Source organism: Pinus tabuliformis, chromosome 5_2 (assembly GCF_031772625.1).
Source record: "Pinus tabuliformis cultivar Carrire ecotype Pingquan chromosome 5_2, CPIR1, whole genome shotgun sequence".
Classification (NCBI taxonomy): domain Eukaryota; kingdom Viridiplantae; phylum Streptophyta; class Pinopsida; order Pinales; family Pinaceae; genus Pinus; species Pinus tabuliformis.
Window position 1 is genome coordinate 1,051,049,179 of NC_142306.1, and position 21,508 is coordinate 1,051,070,686.

Sequence of the window (21,508 nt, forward strand, 5' to 3'; positions counted from 1 at the left end):
GAATCATATTAGACCCTTTTTCTTGAGTCTGTCTTGCTGCTTTTCCTGAAACCAACATATATGCGACTGTGTAGCTTCAAACTCGCATATATACGCAACTTGTCTTTATGAAACTTGCATATGAGATTTAGAACACTAAAGTTTTACACTTTTAGCTCCGTCTGGGTCTGTTATGTCTGTATACTTTGCTATGTAGGCTTTAACCCTGTACAGAAATTACCTGCATATGAATTCTAAAACACAAAAAATAAACAATGCGAGAGCATAACACATAAAACACATATACACAGAGATTTTCCCCTGGATCCCAAAACCGGGACTACCAGCTTGATTTTTCATTATATTCCTTTCAATGTTACAATACATATTTATACATGCTGAAGCATCCAATACCATGGACCGAAAACCATCACGTCCAAAACCATGGACCGAAAACCATAGGTAGGTTCGCCCAACCTAATATAGGGTCCAAAAAAAATTTCCTGGGGTGCTGCCCCGGACCTCGTAGAGGGGGGGCTACCCACCCCCCTCAAACCCCCCTGTGACCCCCCCACTGCGCAATCGGTGCAACGAAGGGGGGGCTCCGCCCCCCCTCTAACCCCCTGGTTCACTACGTGGGTTAGTCATGGAAAGAATATAACACAACCCAACAATCTCCCACTTGTTGTTTTCCTTCCACACGAGGCCACAGGACAGCTTAGTCATTTTTCCAGCCTTGGAATGGCCATTGTTTCTCTACACCAAGAGAACTTCTCAGAGCTCACAAATTTTTTCAATGCATCTGCAATATTCTTCAAAGTGTCCACCTTTACCAGCAACATCTTTTTGTCTTCTATCATATCCCTCACAAAGTGATACTGAACATCAATGTGCTTTGTCTTTGAATGATAAGCAGGGTTCTTTGCCAAGAAAATTGCACTTTGGCTGTCACAGCCTATTCTTATAGCTCCCTGTACTAACCCCATACTTGAACACAATCTCTGCAACCAACCTGCTTCCTTGCTTGCATGAGTGGCTGCCATGTATTCTGCCTCTGTAGTTGATAGTGCCACTACAGATTGTTTCTTACTCATCCAACTGACTGCACCTCCAAATAGGTTAAAGACATACCCACTTGTAGATCTTCTCTGATCTAGATCTCCAGCCGAGTTTGCATCAACAAAGCCAAAAATATCCAACACTCTGTCCAATCCCAGTCTTCCTTGGTAGCACAAACCATAATCACTAGTGCCATGCAAATACCTGAAAACCTGCTTCACTGCTGTCCAGTGCTCCTTCCCTGGTTTTTACATAAACCTGCTCAATACTCCCATTGCATGTGCAATGTTTGGTCTAGTACAGACCATTGCATACATTAGGCTACCGACTGCACTCGCATATGGAACACGGGACATGTCCTCTTCCTCTTCTTGTGTCTTGGGACACTGTTCAACATATAACCTCACACCTACAGGAATAGGAACCTTCACCGGTTTACTATCCTTCATATTAAACCTCTGCAGTATTGTCTCAACATACTTCCTCTGGTTTAACCAGAGCTTCCTCTTTGCCCGATCTCTTTTAATTTCCATGCCCAAAATATAGTTAGCACCACCAAGATATTTCATGTCGAATTTGGAGGACAATTAGGTCTTCAAATCCTAGATAATTTCTTTGTCATTTCCAACTAGCAACATATCATCCACATATAAGCCCAGATGAATAACACGGTCACCAATTAATTTAAAATACACACAATGATTTACTTTGCTTCTGTTGAAGCTAAGTCCTCATATAAATGTATCAAATTTATGATACCACATGCTTGGTGACTGTTTTAACCCATACAGAGACTTCTTTAACTTGCATACCAGTTCTTTCTTACCCTTCACCGCAAAGCCTTCAGGTTGCTTCATGTAGATTTTCTCTTCCAAATCTCCGTGAAGAAATGTTGTCTTCACATCGATCTGTTCCACCTCAAAATCAAAAGCAGCAACAACAAATAAAAGTAAACTAATAGAAGTTACCTTGGCAACAGGAGAAAAGGTATCACCAAAATCAATTCCCGGCACTTGGGAATATCCTTTTGCTACCAACCGAGCTTTGTACTTCTCCACCTTCCCTTCTGAATTTGTCTTCTTTTTAAACACCCCTTTGCTACCAATGGGTTTCCTTCCAACCGGCAACTCCACCAGATCCCAAGCCTCATTTTTGCGCAAAGATGCCATTTCATCAACCATGGCCTCTTTCCAAAGTTTTCCATCCTCTGAATCCATTGCTTCCTTCACAGTTCTGGGATCATCATCAGTAACAGACAAAGCAAAATTTGAACAGAAAGTAGATGGACTATACCTTTCTGGCTGCCTTCTTTCTCGAATTGATATTCTTAGAGCTGAAGTTTGTGGCTCTTCATCTTCCGATTCCTCCTCTGCTGCAGAGTCTGATTCTTCCTCCTTTAGCTCAAACTCTATCTTCTCGGGTTCTTTTGGTTGGACTTCATGTTTAATAACATATTTTACCTCTCTGAACACCACATCTCGGCTGTACACAACCTTCTGTGTGATTGGGTTCCAAACCTTATAACCCTTTAAACCATCCTTATACACAATAAAGATGCACTTTTCAGATTTACTATCCAACTTGGTTCGTTTCTCTTTTGGAACATGTACATATGCATCACATCCTAATACTCAGATGTGAAAGAGAGGGTTTCTTACTAGTCCATACTTCTTGTGGAGTCTTATCCTCTAACCCTGATGAAGGTGACCTGTTGAGCAAGTAACATGCAGTATCCACCGCCTCTGCCCAGAATTCCTGTCCTAACCTGGCACCACTAAGCATGCTTCTTACCCTTTCCATCAACGTCTTGTTCATTCTTTCTGCGACTCCATTTTGTTGAGGCGTATATGGAGTAGTCTTCTACCATGCTATACCACACTTCTTACAGAATTCTTCAAATTCCTTACTGCAAAACTCTCCACCATTATCTGTCCTCAGCACCTTTATCTTCTTCCCTGTCTGATTTTCCACCAGAGCCTTAAATTCTTTAAACCTTTCAAAGACTTCAGATTTCTACTTAAGGAAATATATCCATGTATTCCTTGAGAAGTCATCTATAAATGATACGCGGTACATAGACTTACCCAGTGATGGAACATTCACAGGTCCAAACACATCACTGTGCACAAGCTCTAATATCTATTTCGCCCTCTTAGCACCAGAGGGGAAACTCACCCGATTCTGCTTCCCATATACACAATTTTCATAGAAATCAAAATCCAGAGAGCTAATAATAATACCTTCGACCATACCTTTACCATGAAGTATTTGAAGGCCCTTCTCTCAAATATGTCCAAGCCTTTGATGCCACAACATGGTCTTCTCTCTAGAGACCACTAGATTTTCAGCTCCACTTTCAGGAACCACAGAACTGTTGCACCCATCAACAACAGTGCTACCTTGCAGCTTGTACAGAGTTCCAGTCTGAACTCCCCACATCAATACCAGTGCTCCCCGAACCATCTTGCAGGTATCCTTATCAAACACTATTTTTACACCTGCATCATCCAACTTGCTTATAGAAATCAGATTTCTTGCCAATGCAGGAATATGCAGAACACCCGGAAGTGTTCTAACCCTTCCACCTTGCAACTTCAACTTTACTTTTCTGTGGCCAATGATTCTAGCCTTCCTATCATCTCCTAAGAAGACATCACCACCAATCATATTTCTCATATAGGCAGCAGTTGCATTGCTCCTATTGCAATAACCAGACTATCCCACGAATCTAGTATAGAACACAACAAACTGATGCTTTTATCTTCACCTAAAATTTTAATATCAACAGACACTAACTGACTTACCACAGTATTAAATGCGTTCAGATGCTCTATCACCAAGTCTCCATCTTTCATCCTCAGGTTATACAAATTTTTCCGCAGGAACAATTTATTCACCAGAGACTTAGATTGGTACAAAGTCCCTAACTTGTCCCACAAAGCCTTCGCCATAGCTTCCCTTAATACATTCAACAATACTGAATCTGAGACACACAATCGTATTGTGCTCTTTGCCTTCCAATCCAACTTCTTCCATTCTTCATCGGTCACTCCTGTTGGTTTAGTACCTGGATCTACTGCGATCAACTGATCTTTATCCACGAACAGATCCTCCATCTTGAGTTTCCACAACTCAAAACTCTGACCATTGAACTTCTCGATCTCTATCTTTCCGCTGCTCGTTATCTTCTTTCACCACCAGAATCGATCTCGCAGATCTCCCACTGAACAGGGTCTACCACAGGCCTGAGCGAAACCCCTCAGTAACAAAGGCGTCCCCTTGAAGCCAAAACAGCTCTGATACCAAATGTAGGTTTTAACCCTGTATAGAAATTACTTGCATACGAATTCTAAAACACAGAAAATAAATAGTGCGAGAGCATAACACATAAAACACATATACACAAAGATTTTCCCTGGATCCAAAAACCAGGACTACCAGATTGATTTTTCATTACATTCCTTTCAATGTTAAAATGCATATTTATACTTACCAAAGCATCAAATACCATGGACCAAAAACCATCGCGTCCAAAACCATGGACCGAAAACCATAGGTAGGTTCACCCAACCTAATATAGGGTCCAAAAAAAATTTTCCCGGGGCGCTGCCCCGCACCCCGTAGAGGGGGGCTACCTGCCCCCCTCAAACCCCCCAGACAGGGGGGTTGCTGCCCCCCCCCCCCCCCGTTGCGCAATCGGCGCAACAAAGGGGGAGCTCCACCCCGCCTCTAACCCCCCAGTTCACTACGTGGGTTAGTCGTGGAAAGAATATAACACAACCCAACATGCTATACTGTTGTGGGGAAAAATGCCTATGCAGGACGAGCCTATCCACCTAAGGTGTGACAATGCCTTAGCAACAAACAGAGACAACTATTTTAGTATTCTTCCTTTATGAATTAAGAATGAAGAGAGATAGATGGAAAAACCGGTGTCTTCCGTTTGTCCCTTGATCCGGTTCCTCTTCTCTTTGGGAGTTCCCAGCTACTTGCCTTCTCGCTCGCCCAGCTTCAAGAGGTTTCTGCAAGACCACAAGAAGAGAACTCTACACAAAGACATAGATTCATATTCATAACTAGTTCAGGATTAGAAATAAACTAAACATACTAATGCAATCATACATCAAAAATACACCAGTATATAGGAGAAACCAAGATAGCTTTATTGATGAATAACAAGGTTCAGGAAGAGATACAACCCAGAGGGCTCCAATCCAGCATCTCCTTCCCAGCAAATGGAATTCCTATCTTCACCCCCTTCAAAGCATTAAGCACCCAATGATTCCAATCTCAAACCAACAACAATTCTTTGCAATAACAAAATTCCAGCCTCTAGATCTCATGGAGGAGAGATCCATATATAGATGTTTGGAGAGAGGATGAGTCAGCTTGAGATTTGACTAGTTTCCTCTCCCTCTGTCAGTTCTTGATTCCACTTGGAGGTTCTTGCTTCCACTTGGAGATTTGGAACCTCTTACTCATCACCAGTCGAATTCCCTGAGGCAAGTGTCATTGAGGAAGATTTTGGAAGCTTCCTGGGTTTTGACACCTCGTGGAATGAACTTGCCACATGTCAACTCTCGCTCAGCGCAGGTAGCCAGTGTTGGCTTTGACATTCAGCGCAGACAGCTAGTGGAGCCACTGAATTGATCCTGAATTGACTTGTTTTTGAGCAGTTTCTGGTGGAGAACTTCTGTGAATTGCTGTGGTTTGTTAGCCTTGTTCCTCTAGGGGTAGGAACAACATGTTTAGGGACTTTGGATCCCTTAGATTATGGACATTTCATTCTCAATGTTGTAAGGCACAAAAATGTCTATAACAGTTGCCCCCTAAAGTATGAGGCCGTTTATCGGGTGAAATGATTTATCAGGGGGATCCGAAGTTCATCCAATGCTGGGAGGAGACCTGTAATAAGATACAATACCATACATTATTTTTCATACTGCTTTCATAATCTAGCTGAGGCGGGCATTCCCATGCTCAGATTTATAAATTCATTTTTCTGTACATAGAACAGACAATCGTCTGGTGGTAGACTGATAATTTTGATGAAATTATCATCCTTTGGGTAGGATGATTATCTGCTGCAATGATGTACATGTCAATGTCTTTATCTTTTCTGAATATATATCGCAGCCCGGATGGATGAAACTAGATCCGGGGTCTTCAAACTCATTCGATCTTCACTCTAAGTACAAGTTGATCCATGTGAGAAATGTTCTGAAGTCAAACATGGAAAGACATCGCTTGATTACCGGTTAATGATGTAAACCGTTAACAAGTGCGAGAGGAATCACCGATAATGATAATGACCCTCAAGGTACTGCAGTACAATTCACGTGGTGTGAATAAAGGACTTGGTGTCGAACACCACGCAAAATCTTTCAGTCGAAGGTCATTGATGTATACCTGTCGCCGGAAGTGAGAAACTTGCAATTGAGGCATGCAAGCTTCAAAGTACTGAAGGGGTTGTTCCTAGATCAACTTCTTGGATAATGAGCTGATGTCGACAAGAAGCGATCCGTCAAAGGAGGGCCCTAATGAATCCCACATTAATGACACAGAACGGAGCTAATGATTTTGATGGAGGTGAAAACGATCTGTGACATATGATTCAGGGTGGCGGTCATGAAAGGATGAAGGATAATGTATGGCAGTGGATGGGACACGGTTGACTTTTCTGAACGACTTCTCTTGAACATATGGTGACACTGATGCGATGGATCGGTAGCATTACCCGAAATATGGATGGTATGGCGAGACCATGGTGATGTGACCGGTGAATGAAACAACCCAACCCGATTGTGGTACGGAGGAAAAGTGTCATGTTCAAGAGCGACTCGCTACCATCAAAGTTTTATTGAGTTTCTCCCAATTTTTCCCCAGTCATTGCTGACCAGTACCTCTTTATTTTTGTCAAGCTTGAGGAGGATAACATATGCTTGTTCTATAACCTGCCCTTCGGGCAAGCCCATCGCTATGTTTTAACGAGCCTAGCGATAGTGAAACTTGTTCTCGTCTAAAGACAAGTTTGTCGCTATTTAATGATTTTAACGAGTCTAACGACAAGGATAACTCGGTCCTTTTCATTTTTAGAGAGTCTGAAAAGGTACATAAAGTTAACTCCAAAAGTCCTTTTTCGTCATCTAATCCCTTAGGTCCGAAAAAGTATAAAACAATACAGAAGGGATGAGTTTTCGATAGTTTTAACGAGCCGAACAAAACAAGCGCTCGATCTTTTTGTGCAATAATCCCTCAGGTCCAAAAAGATTAAAATCTAGAGGAGGGATAGAACTTCCTGTCCCTTTAACGAGCTGGAAGGCCAAGGACTCGGCAATCTTTTCATATTTTACGAGTCAGATGAAAAGAGCTTAAAGAAGACTCGTCTTTTGAGGAACGAGTGATAAAACGGGTTAGCAGCTGATTCCAGGTACAAGTTGGAATTTTCCAATCACGGCAGTGTCACAAGGATGGCTAGTGAAATCACTCTTCGCAGCTGTTCCTCAAAATGGGTAAACAAGCATATGGAGGTGAACGATCGGCCAATGGAAAAGTGGAGGTGACGGGCAAACACGACCAAGGCTTTAATGGCTGATGATATTACATTCACAGTGGTTATTTACCGGGAATTTGGTTCATTTTTTATTTTAAAATGAGCTTAAACACTGGTGGAAACACTTGCTCATTGCTTATGTTTATTTTTTAACGAGCATGAAGTCCGCGTTAAAACTGCTCGGATCTTGCGTTTATTTTTTAACGAGCATGAACTGTGTGCTAAAACTGCTCGATCAGGTTACTATTTAAGCATAGTAATGCTTGAGGTACAACCCATTACGGGGTTGCACCAGTGGAATTCTGTCATAATCCATTAACTCGTAGGCTCCTTTTGCTAACACTCGTTTAACAATATAGGGGCCCATCCATAAAGAATTAAATTTACCTGCTCCCAATTTATCGGATTCTTGGTCATAAAGCAAGACCAAGTCACCTTCTGAGAAGACACGGGGTTTGACATTTTTGTCGAACTGCGCCTTGACTCGTTTCTTATGGGCTTCGTTAGCCAAAGCGGCATCACGACGGGTTTCATCCAATTGGATTAATTCCAAGAAATGGGCCTCTTCTTCTGAAGTTCCGGGGAGGAGATCAATTGCGAGTTTAAGAGACGAGATTTCACACTGGATTGGCAAGACTGCTTCCAGGCCATACACCAGTTGGAAAGGTGTGAAACCGGTCGCATTCCTTACCGATGTTCGGTAAGCCCACAAGGCTGAGTACAGGATTAGGTGCCACCTTCTTTTGTGAACTCCGATCATCCTTTGCAACATACGCTTCAGGACCTTGTTGATTGCTTCAACTTGTCTGTTGGCTTGTGGATAATACGGGGTAGAGCTGTCGTGGGATAGACCTAGCTTGGCAGCTAATTCAACCATCATGTGATTGTGAAAATGCGATCCATGATCTGTAACTATAGCCTGTGGTATGTCGAACCTGGCGACTACATGATTGAAAAAGAAAAGGGCATCTGTTTCACCAGTGTTATCTAATGTAGGCATTGCCTCGGCCCATTTGGTAAAATAGTCAACGGCGACTATAATATACCCATGCCCCCCGGTCGAGGTGGGGTTACATGTCATGAAATCGATGCCCCATTTGGCGAAAGGCCCAACAGCAACTATTGGCTGTAAAGGTGCGGGTGGTCTTCTGGTTTTGCTATCAAAAATTTGACAAGCATGGCAACTTCTGACTGCAGTTATGCAATCTTTGAACATGGTTGGCCAGAAGTATCCTGCTCGTAAGATTTTTTGTGTTGTAGCATATCCAGATTGATGCCCCCCACACGCGCCTAAATTACACTCATTCAGGGCTTTTTTGGCCTCCTCATGGGTGAGGCACCTTCTCAGAACTGTATCGATACCACGACGGTAAAGCATATCACCGACGATCATGTAGTCTTTCGCTTGGTATCATATACGTTTTTGTTCTGAGTGAGAGGTGTTAGGCCTGAATTTTTGGGTTTGGAGATAAATTACTATATCTCCATACCACTCATTTCTTGCAGATATCAGAAAAAAATTCTCGTCCACGATTGATTCTTCGGATGTTTCATCGTTGGATGACGATGGGAGATCGCACAATAATTCTGCGAAAACTAGAGCTTTCTTTGATTTGGATTTTACAAATTCTAGATCAAACTCTTGAAGGATCGCTATCCATTTTGAATATTTGCCCCCCAGCAACTGTCGCGACAATATATAAGTCATGGGGTTGCAATCTGATAAAATGGTAGTTTTCCGAAAGAGGACATAATGTCGAAATCTTTGAATCGCTTGAACAGCTGCAAGCGCTAGTTTTTCAACATAAGAATATTTGCTTTCTGTATTATTCAATTTTTTACTTAAATAATATATAGGATGTTCAATTCCATCGAATTCTTGAACTAAAACCATCGCAATGGTCGTATCCGCTGCAGCCAAATACAGGTTAAAACCACTTTGATAGTCCGGGGCATACATTAATGATGCTTTTACTAGAGAATCTTTCAGAGCATCAAAGGAAGCTTGTGCCACCTGGTCCCAGACAAAAGGTACATCCTTTTTCAAAAGACGAGTATAACCTTTAGCAAGTTCTGCGTAATTTGGAATGAACCTCCTTAGAAAGTTTTCTTTCCCTTGGAGTTTCTGAATCTGAAGCAAATTTGAAGGTGGAGGCAAATTAATGATTGCCTGAACCTTGCAAGGGTCGAGACGAATCCCATCCTTAGAGACTACAAAGCCAAGTAAATGACCAGAACCGACGCAAAATACACATTTGTGCGGATTGAGTCTTATCTTGTAGTGTCGGGGAAAAATGCCTATGCAGGACGATCCTATCCACCTAAGGCGTGACAGTGCCTTAGCAACAAACAAAGACAACTATTTTAGTATTCTTCCTTTATGAATTAAGAATGAAGAGAGATAGATGGACTAATTGGTGTCTTCCGTTTGTCCCTCGATCCGGTTCCTCTTCTCTTTGGGAGTTCCCAGCTACTTTCCTTCTCGCTCGCCCAGCTTCAAGAGGTTTCTGCAAGATCACAAGAAGAGAACTCTACACAAAGACATAGATTCATATTCATAACTAGTTCAGGATTAGAAATAAACTAAACATACTAATGCAATCATACATCAAAAATACACCAGTATATAGGAGAAACCAAGATAGCTTTATTGATGAATAACAAGGTTCAGGAAGAGACACAACCCAGAGGGCTCCAATCCAGCATCTCCTTCCCAGCAAATGGAATTCCTATCTTCACCCCCTTCAAAGCATTAAGCACCCAATGATTCCAATATCAAACCAACAGCAATTCTTTGCAATAACAAAATTCCAGCCTCTAGATCTCATGGAGGAGAGATCCATATATAGATGTTTGGAGAGAGGATGAGTTAGCTTGAGATCTGACTAGTGTCCTCTCCCTCTATCAGTTCTTGATTCCACTTGGAGGTTCTTGCTTCCACTTGGAGATTTGGAACCTCTTACTCATCACCAGTCGAATTCCCTGAGGCAAGTGTCATTGAGGAAGATTTTGGAAGCTTCCTGGGTTTTGACACCTCGTGGAATGAACTTGCCACATGTCAACTCTCGCTCAGCGCAGGTAGCCAGTGTTGGCTTTGACATTCAGCGCAGGTAGCCAGTGTTGGCTTTGACATTCAGCGCAGACAGCTAGTGGAGCCACTGAATTGATCCTGAATTGACTTGTTTTTGAGCAGTTTCTGGTGGAGAACTTCTGTGAATTGCTGTGGTTTGTTAGCCTTGTTCCTCTAGGGGTAGGAACAACATGTTTAGGGACTTTGGATCCCTTAGATTATGGACATTTCATGCTCAATGCTGTAAGGCACAAAAATGTCTATAACATATACCACATCTTTCTGAGTATACTTCCTTCTTCTTCCATATATTCGACTGTGATGATGTTTTCTCCTTTTGGTATGGTGCCCAAAATCTTCTCCTGCATTCCTTTGCTATATGTAGAAGCTTGTTACATGCTTAACATCTTACATATTTCATATTCCTTCTGTAGCAGTCAATGTCTTTGTGACCAAACATATTGCAAGAAAAACAATATCCCTTAAATTACCTGGAAGCTGATGATCTTTTTTGTGTGACGGTCTTGAACCATTCTACTTTTGCATCTTGTTGCAACATATCTAAGATTATGACATACGTAACACTCAACATTATTCATCTAAGAAAATAACCGACTATCACTTCCATGGTTTGGAGTAAAATATTTTCTTTGAAGACTTTCTTTCCATGGTTGTTGATGGGATTGACCTCTTATCTCCTTGTTGAGAATTTCAAATTTTCATTAAAGTTCCTTGCCTCACTTTGTGAGCTAGATTCACCTTCAACAGATTCATGAAAACCAAGACCAGTTTTGATGGCAAGAGACCTTTGACCACTAAGAATATCATCCAAGATATTAGTACTATCTTGAAATCATAACAGTTTATCTTTTTCTTCTAATTTACTTCTTAAGATATTTACCTTAAACCTGATGTTGTTCTTCCTTTTCCAGATATTGCTTCTTCAAGATTTCTTCAGACTTTCTTCCTTCTTCCACTTGTTGCCTTAGTTTGATAATCTCATTTTCTTGAGGTAGTTCTTCATTCTACTTAGTTTTTAATGATATCACTTCATCATGTAGCATTTGATGTACTTTGAAGGCACACTCCAGCTGGGCTTTTAATCTGGTAACTTCTTCTTTGAGGGCACACTCGCTTTTTTTAAATAGATCTTGTTAATCTTTGATTTTATCTGATACTTCTTCAATTTGAGGCGATTCAAAATCCGATTCCTTGCTTCTCCTATTGTCACTGTTCTTTTGAGCTGTGTTCTTCTTCTAAGGTGCTTTCTTCTTTAGATTCTTTCCCACTGTTTCTATGGATCTCCTTCGAGCGATCAAGCTTATACCAAACGACTTGCTCGGATACGAATTGTTGGAAATAATACCGAGAGGGGGGGGTGAATCAGTATTAGCAAATCAATAACTTTTTCCTCTTTGCATACTTAGATTCATATACACTACTTCATTGAAGGGAACTTGCATGTACACACAACTGTATTTAAGGCAACTAGCGTATATCCAACAAACTTATGATTCAGTTAATTCATCATATGTTGATCTTTAATCAATGCATCAATACTTCATTATCCATATAAACAGTAACCAGATGTAGTAAAGATAGAACAAACCGTCACACATAGGAAACACACATGAAGACCAAGATATAAGGTGGAAACCCAATGCGAGACAAAAACCGCCTACTGTTGTCTTCCTTTTAATATAAGAAAAACCTATGTACAATCTTGTACTGGCATAGACTCATACCAGTACGCAGGCACCCACCTACAGAAGGCTAAAAACTGCTCTCGTTCTCCAGCTACTACTGGAAGGGAGCTACAAACCCCTAGCTCTTTTACTAGCCGATCTGTTTACTAGTATGTAAGTGCCGACCTACTAAAGGCTCCAACCTTCACTCATTTTCCAGCTGCTACTAGAAGGTAGCTCCAAGCCCCTGGCTCTTGTACTGGCCGATATGTTTACCAGTACCTAGGCACCGACCTACAGAAGGCTACGACCTTCTCTCTTCCTCCAGGGACCACGTTTCACAAATTTTCATACTAGATACTCCTGGAACACAACATCATAATCTAAAGGCCACGCTTCATCCAATTTTCATACTGGACCCATCAACAACATTGAAGATCAAAATCAATCACCAGTGCAATACAACCATTGCACTAACCAATCATTGAATACTCAATCATCAATCTCTGAATCACCCTCAACTGAATCACTGAAGGTCTATCATCAAAACACACTCACGAGAACACAAAGCAAAACCCAGAACTCTGCAACAACCACTAGAACCAGCTATAAATTTAGATATCATATTTCCTAATGTATACGCTACTTTGATGAGTCGAACCAGCATTTATACATGCTTTTACAAAAGTGAACCCACATACAGATTTGCAAATACTAACCTAAAACTTTGCAGTTATTCCAGACACCAGTCATACCCAGCTCATAACATTTATAGAATAAAATATGTGTCAGTAATTCAGATCTAGTCTATCCATGATCAAACCACTTAATGATAATGCATTCCAAGCCTTAAGTTCTCGATCCATCATCCATCATCATCCACATAGGTGCATACTTGGTTCAAATTAAGCAAAGTGTCACAAACCCATAACCTACATATTGGATCTCACAATTCATTAGATATTCAATCCTTGGACACCTTGGCCTAATGATCTTCTCCTCCTTTTATAATTTTAGGCCTTTCTCAATACCATGGACCAAAACCACTTAGGACCAATACCTTGGACCTAATTCCTAGGGTCAATACTTTAGACCAAATACCATGGACCAATACCATGGATCAAAATACCATGGACCAAATACCTTGGACCAAAAGTTAGTTTTCCAATATATACGTGCTTTTTAGTCTGTGAAAGTGTGTGTGTACGTTATACACCCCTTTTGTTCTGTTAACTCGTGTGTATACACTTCTCTGTCAAGGTGAACTTGTGTATACCTCTCTTTCTTCATTCTCTGTAATATGATCTCTAATTCTTTGCTATTGCACTGAGAACTATCATCTGAGTGAGTTGCCTTCAAGGACAACACCTGTATCATAATCCCAACAAAATGATGATGGATTGATCAATGATCAAGGAGTTATAAAGGTGATATTATGATGCTTGTGGTGATATTTTGAAGTGATAATTTATTTTGTTTATGTAAGGAAGTTGCCTTCAATGTTTAAGTTTGAAAATAGTATGAAAGATGAATGAAGGAGGTCAAATGCAAGTAACTTCTTTCAAATCAGGTGTTTTAGCTCATTCTAGTAGTGGATGGTAAACAATTAGGGGTCGAAGAGCTTTATAGTAGTAGTTGATAGACTAGGGGTTGTAACTCCTATTAGTTGTAGCTTATAAATTAGGGAGTAGTAACTTCCTTCTTGTAAGCTAAAGAACTTTGTAACAACAAGTAGAAGCTTTCCTTCATGAAGTAAATTGAAGAATCCATGTGTGATATTTTTGTGCTTCTAGTTATGTTAATATAGTGTTTATTGGTGTTTTAGTAATATTCATCAGTGAAAGAAAAGCTTAAAATTCCTACAATACCTATTCATCCCCCTTCTCAGTATTGTCTTGGTTTCTAGCAGTTGGCATTAGAGAAAAAATAGGTTACTTTAGATTAGTTTAAGACTGGAAGAAAGATCAAGGACCATGGAAAACCAAGATGGAAGATACACCAATAGGGGACCAATGTTCAATCGAACAAGCTATGTGTTGTGGAAAATAAGGATGAAGACCTATATTCGATCACTTAGTGTTGATGTATGGGATGTAGTGGAAGAAGAATCTCAAAGTCCTCCGACCTTGATTTCTAGAGATTAGAAGATGGAATTTACATGTAATGCCAAAACTAAGAATGACCTACTTACTAGACTACCCAAATCAAAAGTAGGCAAGGTCATGGATTTGTCTACCTCAAAAGTTATTTGGTTCTAGATGAGTAGTTTCTATGAAGGTGACAACAACGAAAAGAAAGACAAACTTAAATGTTTTAGAATGAAATTTGATTATTTGAAGATTCATGATGATGAGGATATTGCTAAATACTTTCTTGGAGTTGATGAGGTTTTTAACACTATAAGTGGTCTTGATGAAAAATTATAAGAGCTTGTACTGGTTCAAAAGTGTTGAAATATCTCCCTAAGAGATTTAATCCCAAGGTTTCACCCTTTAGGAGATAAAAGAGATGAAGGTTCTGAATTTGGATCAACTACTTAACACTCTTACTACCTATGAGGTGAGGATTTCTAATGGAAAACCTACAGTAAAGGAGTTAGCCTTTAAAGAAAACAATAATCCCAAGGAATAACATCTTGATTCATGTTGTGAATTAGATGAAGATGAAGCGAAGTTTGTAAGGAAGCTCAATAGAGTCTCAGGAAAGTACAAAGGTAAGCTACCTTTTAAGTACTATAATTGTTTTAAATTTGGTCACTATGCTAACGAGGTTCCTAAAAAGAACAAAGAATAATATCCTAGAGAGAAGCTTATAAAAGTACCAAAGGATAGATGTAATGATAAAAACAAAATCATCTACATGAAAGAGGCTAGTTCCTCTCAAGGTGAAGGGAACCAATTTTTAGATGAGGATAGAGATGATGAAATCCCAAAGGAATTTTCATGGGCATAGACAATATGTAAGTAGAAGCTATTAATTTTCATGAAGAAGGGACCTAATATGAATTAGAAGGAGAGGTAGTCAACACACTTGAAGAGATTCAAAGTCTGAGGAAGGAGAATACAACTCAAAACAAATTGTTGATAAGAAATAGAGCTGATAACATTGACCCTCTTCTCTTGCAAATTGAACAAGATAAAAAGATTCAAGAAACTCTGAATCAATAACTCAGTGAGAAAAATCAAGCACATTAAAGGGTTGAAGGAGAAATTTTTTTGCTAAGGAAAGAGCTTGGAAAGGAAAAAATTCAACTAAGCTTTAATGCAAATTTTGGAAAAGGGAATGAAGTTTTAAATGAGCTTGTCATGCAGAAAGAGTCGTTAGTGCGGACACAACCGACCTCCCTAGAAGCAAAAGCTTTCTAGTGACAAACAAGACAAATAAAGCTACCTTTCTCTAAACATGCATTGCAAATACAAGTAATCAGGGGATCTTTAACATATCTTTAGTCCAACGCTTTGTAGTAGTCCAGCCTCGCCGATCCGGATGAGCTCCTCCTTCTCTTCGAAACCTGCATTCACTAACAAGCCAAAAGGTTAAATAGCACCTGATAAACTCATAAAACAATACATATCCATCATACAGACCAAGGAGTATATGAAACAAACCATGAATAACAATCTGTTGAGAAAAATAAGTTCATTTGCATTAAAAGGTAACAAAAGGAACCATTACAACCTGAGCCTTGGTTTTGTGCAAGTCCCTCCTAGGGTCCAGCAAGAGTTTTCCTTTACTTTGATCAGCTCACCCACTCTCAAATAAGGCTAGGAAAGGATGGGAATCTCTCCTCTCAAGCTTTACAAGGGAGTCCTAATTCTAGCAGCATCTACCCTTAGGAATGTTCAGCTTTCAACCTCTCTCCCTTTGGCCCAATGCCTGTATTTATAGTGTTCTAGAGGAAGTTATTCAGGTCCACCATCAATGGGATAAGCCCCTCTTGGGATGGGATAGCTCCCCTCTTGATGGGATAAGTTCCTCTTTGGTAGGGATACATGAACCATCTGGAGGCGCTTCATACACGTCAAACAAGCTTTTAGAAGGCTCTAGAAATGACCACAAGTAACTTTTTTGGAGTGAAACTTGCGACTTTTGACCTTTACAGGAGTACGCACCCATTGCTTTACATACAGAGCGTACAAGTACGCAGGTATTGCGAACTTGGAGTGCGTACACGCAGGTAAGGCTAAGAGAAACTGCGTACCCAGAGATATATAGATTTTTAATGACTTTCTCTCTTTCTTGAAGTTTGACATGGAGAGCAGAGGTATGAGGCTTGCCAAGGAGGATAGTATGACAGTTGATGGAGCCATACTAACTGCAAATAGTCATGGTGACAAATTTTAGTGTAACAGATTGCCCCCTAAAGTGCGAAGCCTGTAGTAGATTAGGGTTTCATATTTTCTAGGAAGGGTGAAGTACTTTATCATTTCAAGGATTATCTTGTGGAGAGCCCAGTCGGAACCTGCAAGTATTCAACACAAAATACATATATGTGATCATATCATCGCTGAGGTAGGCATTCCCATACTCAGATTGAAAACTTTAACTAATTGACTATCTACTGCTCTGATACAGGAATGATTCTGCAGTACATCATAATCACAGACTTTTGTAGACACAGTATGGACGCAGCCATCTGTTTATGATTAGTCTATTGTACAATGAATACAAAACTCCTCGCAGCCTGGATGGTGGAAACTAGATCCAGGGTCTTTATTTCTACTTCCTGAACAGGTACGATTCTATCCATGTGAATAAATGAGTTGATGTCAAACATGGTAGAAACCACTTGATTACCAGTCAATGATGTAAACGGTTAACAAGCTTGAGAGAGACCACCAGTGATGTCAATGGTTCTCAAAGTACCCAGTACAATCCATGAGATGTGAATGAATGAGTTGATGTCGAACATTTCATGGAATCCTTCGATCGAAATTCAATGATGTAAACTGTCGTCAAAGGCGAGAAACCTGCCATTGATGCATGCAGACTTCAAGGTACTGACGATTCCTAGGTCATCTTTCTAGATAATGTGCTGATGTCGATAGAAAGCGACCCGTTGCAGGCAAGCCCACAACATGAAATCATAGATCAAGTTGAAGAAATGTAACTGTAAGGACTGACTCAGGGATGGTCAAAATGGATGACAAGTATTTTGCAGATGAATGTTTATTGTAGAGACCTCTTGAACACATAACGACATGACAGATGGCTTGGTGACATTTGACCCAAAGTTAATACCCGGCTAAAGACTTTCAATGTGGTTTGATCAACTGTGAGGCAAAGGATTTCCCAACCCAGGTGAATGAAAGTGTCGTGTTCAAGAGTGGTAATAAGGCTTCTTTTGAGATAAAGGATAATAAATGGGCTCATTTTTCTCTCTTTTCCCCCACCATTTCTGGCAAGTACCTCTTTATTTTTTACAAGCTTCAGGAGGATAACATATGCTTGATTATAAGCTCATCCTTCAGATGAGTCCAACTTAGTTTTGATTCGAACCCTAAGAAGGAGTGGTCCGTTCCTGTTCGTAATCGAACAGGTCCTTTACTGTGAAATTTTAACGAGTCCAGTATAGGAGAAACTCGCCGTTTTTCATTTTTAGAGAGTCTGAAAAAACTTAAGAAGACTCGAGGTCGAACTTTTTTCGTAAAGTTGTGTCTCCCAAGCCCGAAAAAGTATAAAATAATACTTGAGAGAACCGCTTAGTCTTGCGACCAAGGAGTACTTTCATGATTAGTGCCTCTGACCTGAAAAGTAAAAAGCGATCAAGGACACGTCGTTTTATTTCCATATCGAGTTTGAAACAACAAAAACCCGACAATCTTTTCCTGTTTTTACGGTCAGAAAAGAGCTATAAGGGGACCGTCTTTTAATTCCGTTTTAACGAGTGTAAAAGAAACGCTCGGCGATCTTTTCATGTTTTAGGAGTCAGAAAAGGGCTTAAAAGATGACTCTGATGTTTTGGTTTGTGAAAAATGATAATTTTCCTTGAAAGTCCTATTGTCCTGCACAAAAACGACACATTACTCATACCTGTTTAAGATAAGCAAAAATGCATTGAGAAATATCCTTCCATGGTGAAAAATAAACAAATTTAGCATTCATTTATCCAAAAAACCTATAAAAAGACCTTTTACCATGTCATTTTTACCATTTTACTGTTGAAGGAGAGAAAAGGGCTTTTGGCAAGAAACTTCCCGTGGACTTTGCGGAGAATCCGACCGTCGGAATCGAGTGCCGTCTCTTTCAGGTATTTCACAACATCCTCCTCTTTGTTTTCATCTGTTTAGAATTTCATTTTAAGCCCTAGTTTGATTTTTTGAGGGCTTTGGGGTTTTAGGATCCGCCTTTCGGGGTACGCAGGTGCCCCATGGGCGACCTGCGTACCCCGACATTTTCGTTAATGGGAAAATGGCCGGAGTACGCAGCCTACCTTCAGAACAGTTGCGTCCATACGCTCTGTTTCTGAACGCGGGGTGCGTACTCCGCGCAAAGCAATTTCAAAACCCCAAATCTCAAAACTAAACCATTAATTTTTGATTTAATGAATTCTAATGAATGTTTTCTGGTGTGTAGATTGCCCACCATGCTTGATTGGCGCGAAAGAGAACACGAAGATGTCGATTTGGCCGCAATAGATCATCAACCCTCCATTGATGCTTTGAAGGCATGCAGTCTCTACAAATACTGGGCCATACCTGGCATGAGGGCCCAGGTGCGATTCTTAGAATGGCTGGTTGAAAGGTGGAATGTTCAGGATCAATGCTTCTACATCGGAGGGCACCAGCTCGGGATAGAGCCCTCTGACATATATTTTCTCACTGGTTTGCCTAATAGGGGCGAGCAACTGACTCTCTCCGGGACTAGGCCGGGTGGCCAATCCCTTGCTAGCCTCCGGCTAGAGTGGTGCAACAATCAAAACTAGGAGAAAGGGATAAAAATCAAATACATATCCCTGCCTGAACTTATGGTAATTTCCTTTACAGTTACCAGACTCTGCGGCACAGCCGCTTTGCACATTGCCACCGGATCCCAAATGCGGATAGCGATAGATTGCTACCGAGGCACCATTTTCAATTGGTGTGACGCTGTGTTGGCCAATATGAAGGGCCAACTGACTAGGGAAAAGAACGGGCAATTAAATACCTTTGGGTATGGGCCTCTAGTTGTGAGCTTTGCCCTAGAGAGGGTTCCGATGCTGATCCCATAACATCTCACCGTTCTAGCTGGGCCTCCTCGGGAGCCAAAGTTGATGCGATGGGTTACTGTTGTGGGGAAAAATGCCTATGCAGGACGATCCTATCCACCTAAGGTGCGATAGTACCTTAGCAACAAACGAATACAGCTACACTGGTTTCTTCCTTTATGAAATATGAAAGAGGGGAGATCGATAGACTTACCGTTGTCTTCCGTTTGTCCCTCGATCTAGATCCTCTTCTCTTTGGGTGTTCACAGCTACTTGCCTCCTTGCTTGCTCAAGAGAACAGCTACTTGATTCCCACGAGATCACAAGAGAACAGCTACCTGGGACAAGAGAACAACTACTTGTGACAACAGAAGAACACAACACAAAGGCAAATATACATATTCATAAATGATTTAGGATTAGAAGTAAATCAAATACACTAATGCAATCATACAAATACACCAGCATATAGGAGAAAACCAAGATAGCTTTATTGATAAGTAACAGGGTTCAGGAAGAGATACAACCCATAGGGCTCCAATCCAGCATCTCCTTCCCAGCAGAATGGAATTCCTTCTTCAGCTCCCTTCAAAGCATTAAGCACCCAATGTCTCTAGTCTCAAACCAACAGCAATTCTTTGCAATAACAAAATTCCAGCCTTTAGATCCCATGGAGGAGAGATCTATATATAGTTATTTTGGAGAGAGGATGAGTCAGCTTGAGATCTGACTAGTGTCCTCTCCCTCTCTCAATTATTGAGTCCACTTGGAGGTTCTTGCTTCCACTTGGAGATTTGGAACCTCTTACTCATCACCAGTCAAATTCCTTGATGCAAGTGTCATTTTGGAAGCTTCCAGGGCATTGACACATTGAGGAATGAACCTGCCACTTGTCCAATTACGCTCAGCGCAGGTAGCCTTTGTTGGAGTTGACATTCAACGCAGGTAGATAGTGGAGCAGTTGACATTCAGCGCAGATGCTCAGTGGAGCAGTTGACATGATCCAGAATTGGCTTGTTTTTGAGTGTCTTCAGGTGGACAACTTCTGTGAATTGCTGTGGTTGGTTTGCCTTGTTCTTTTAGGGGTAGGAACAACATGTTTAGGGACTTTGGATCCCTTAGATTACGGACATTTCATGCTCGAGGCTGTAAGGCACAAAAATGTCTATAACAGTTGCCCCCTAAAGTATGAGGCCGTTTATCGGGTGAAATGCTTTATCCAGGAGGGTCCGAAGTTCATCCATCTGCTGGGAGGAGACCTGTAATAAGATACAATACAATACATTATGATTCATATTGCTTTCATGATCTAGCTGAGGCGGGCATTCCCATGCTCAGCTTTATAAATTCATTTTTGTACATGGAACAGACGATCGTCTGATGGTAGACTGATAATTTTGGCGAAATTATCATCCTTTGAGTAGGATGATCATCTGATGCAAAGATGTACGTGTCAAATGTCTTTATTTTTCCTGAATATATATTGCAGCCCGGATGGATGAAACTAGATCCGGGGTCTTCAAACTCGTTCGATCTTCACTCTAAGTACAAGTCAATCCATGTGAGAATTGCGCTGAAGTCGAACATGGAAAGACATCGCTTGATTACCAGTCAATGATGTAAACTGTTAACAAGCGCGAGAGGAATCACCGATAATGATAATGACCCTCAAGGTATTGCAGTACAATTCACATGGTGTGAATAAAGGACTTGGCGTCGAACACCACGCAGAATCTTCTGGTCGAAGGTCATTGATGTATACCTGTCGCCGGAAGTGAGAAACTTACCATTGAGGCATGCAAGCTTCAAAGTACTGAAGGGGTTGTTCCTAGATCAACTTCTTGGATAATGAGTTGATGTCGACAAGAAGCGATCTGTCAAAGGAGGGCCTTAATGAATCCCACATCAGTGACACGGAACGGAGTTAATGATTTTAATGGAGGTGAAAATGATCTGTGACATATGATTCAGGGTGG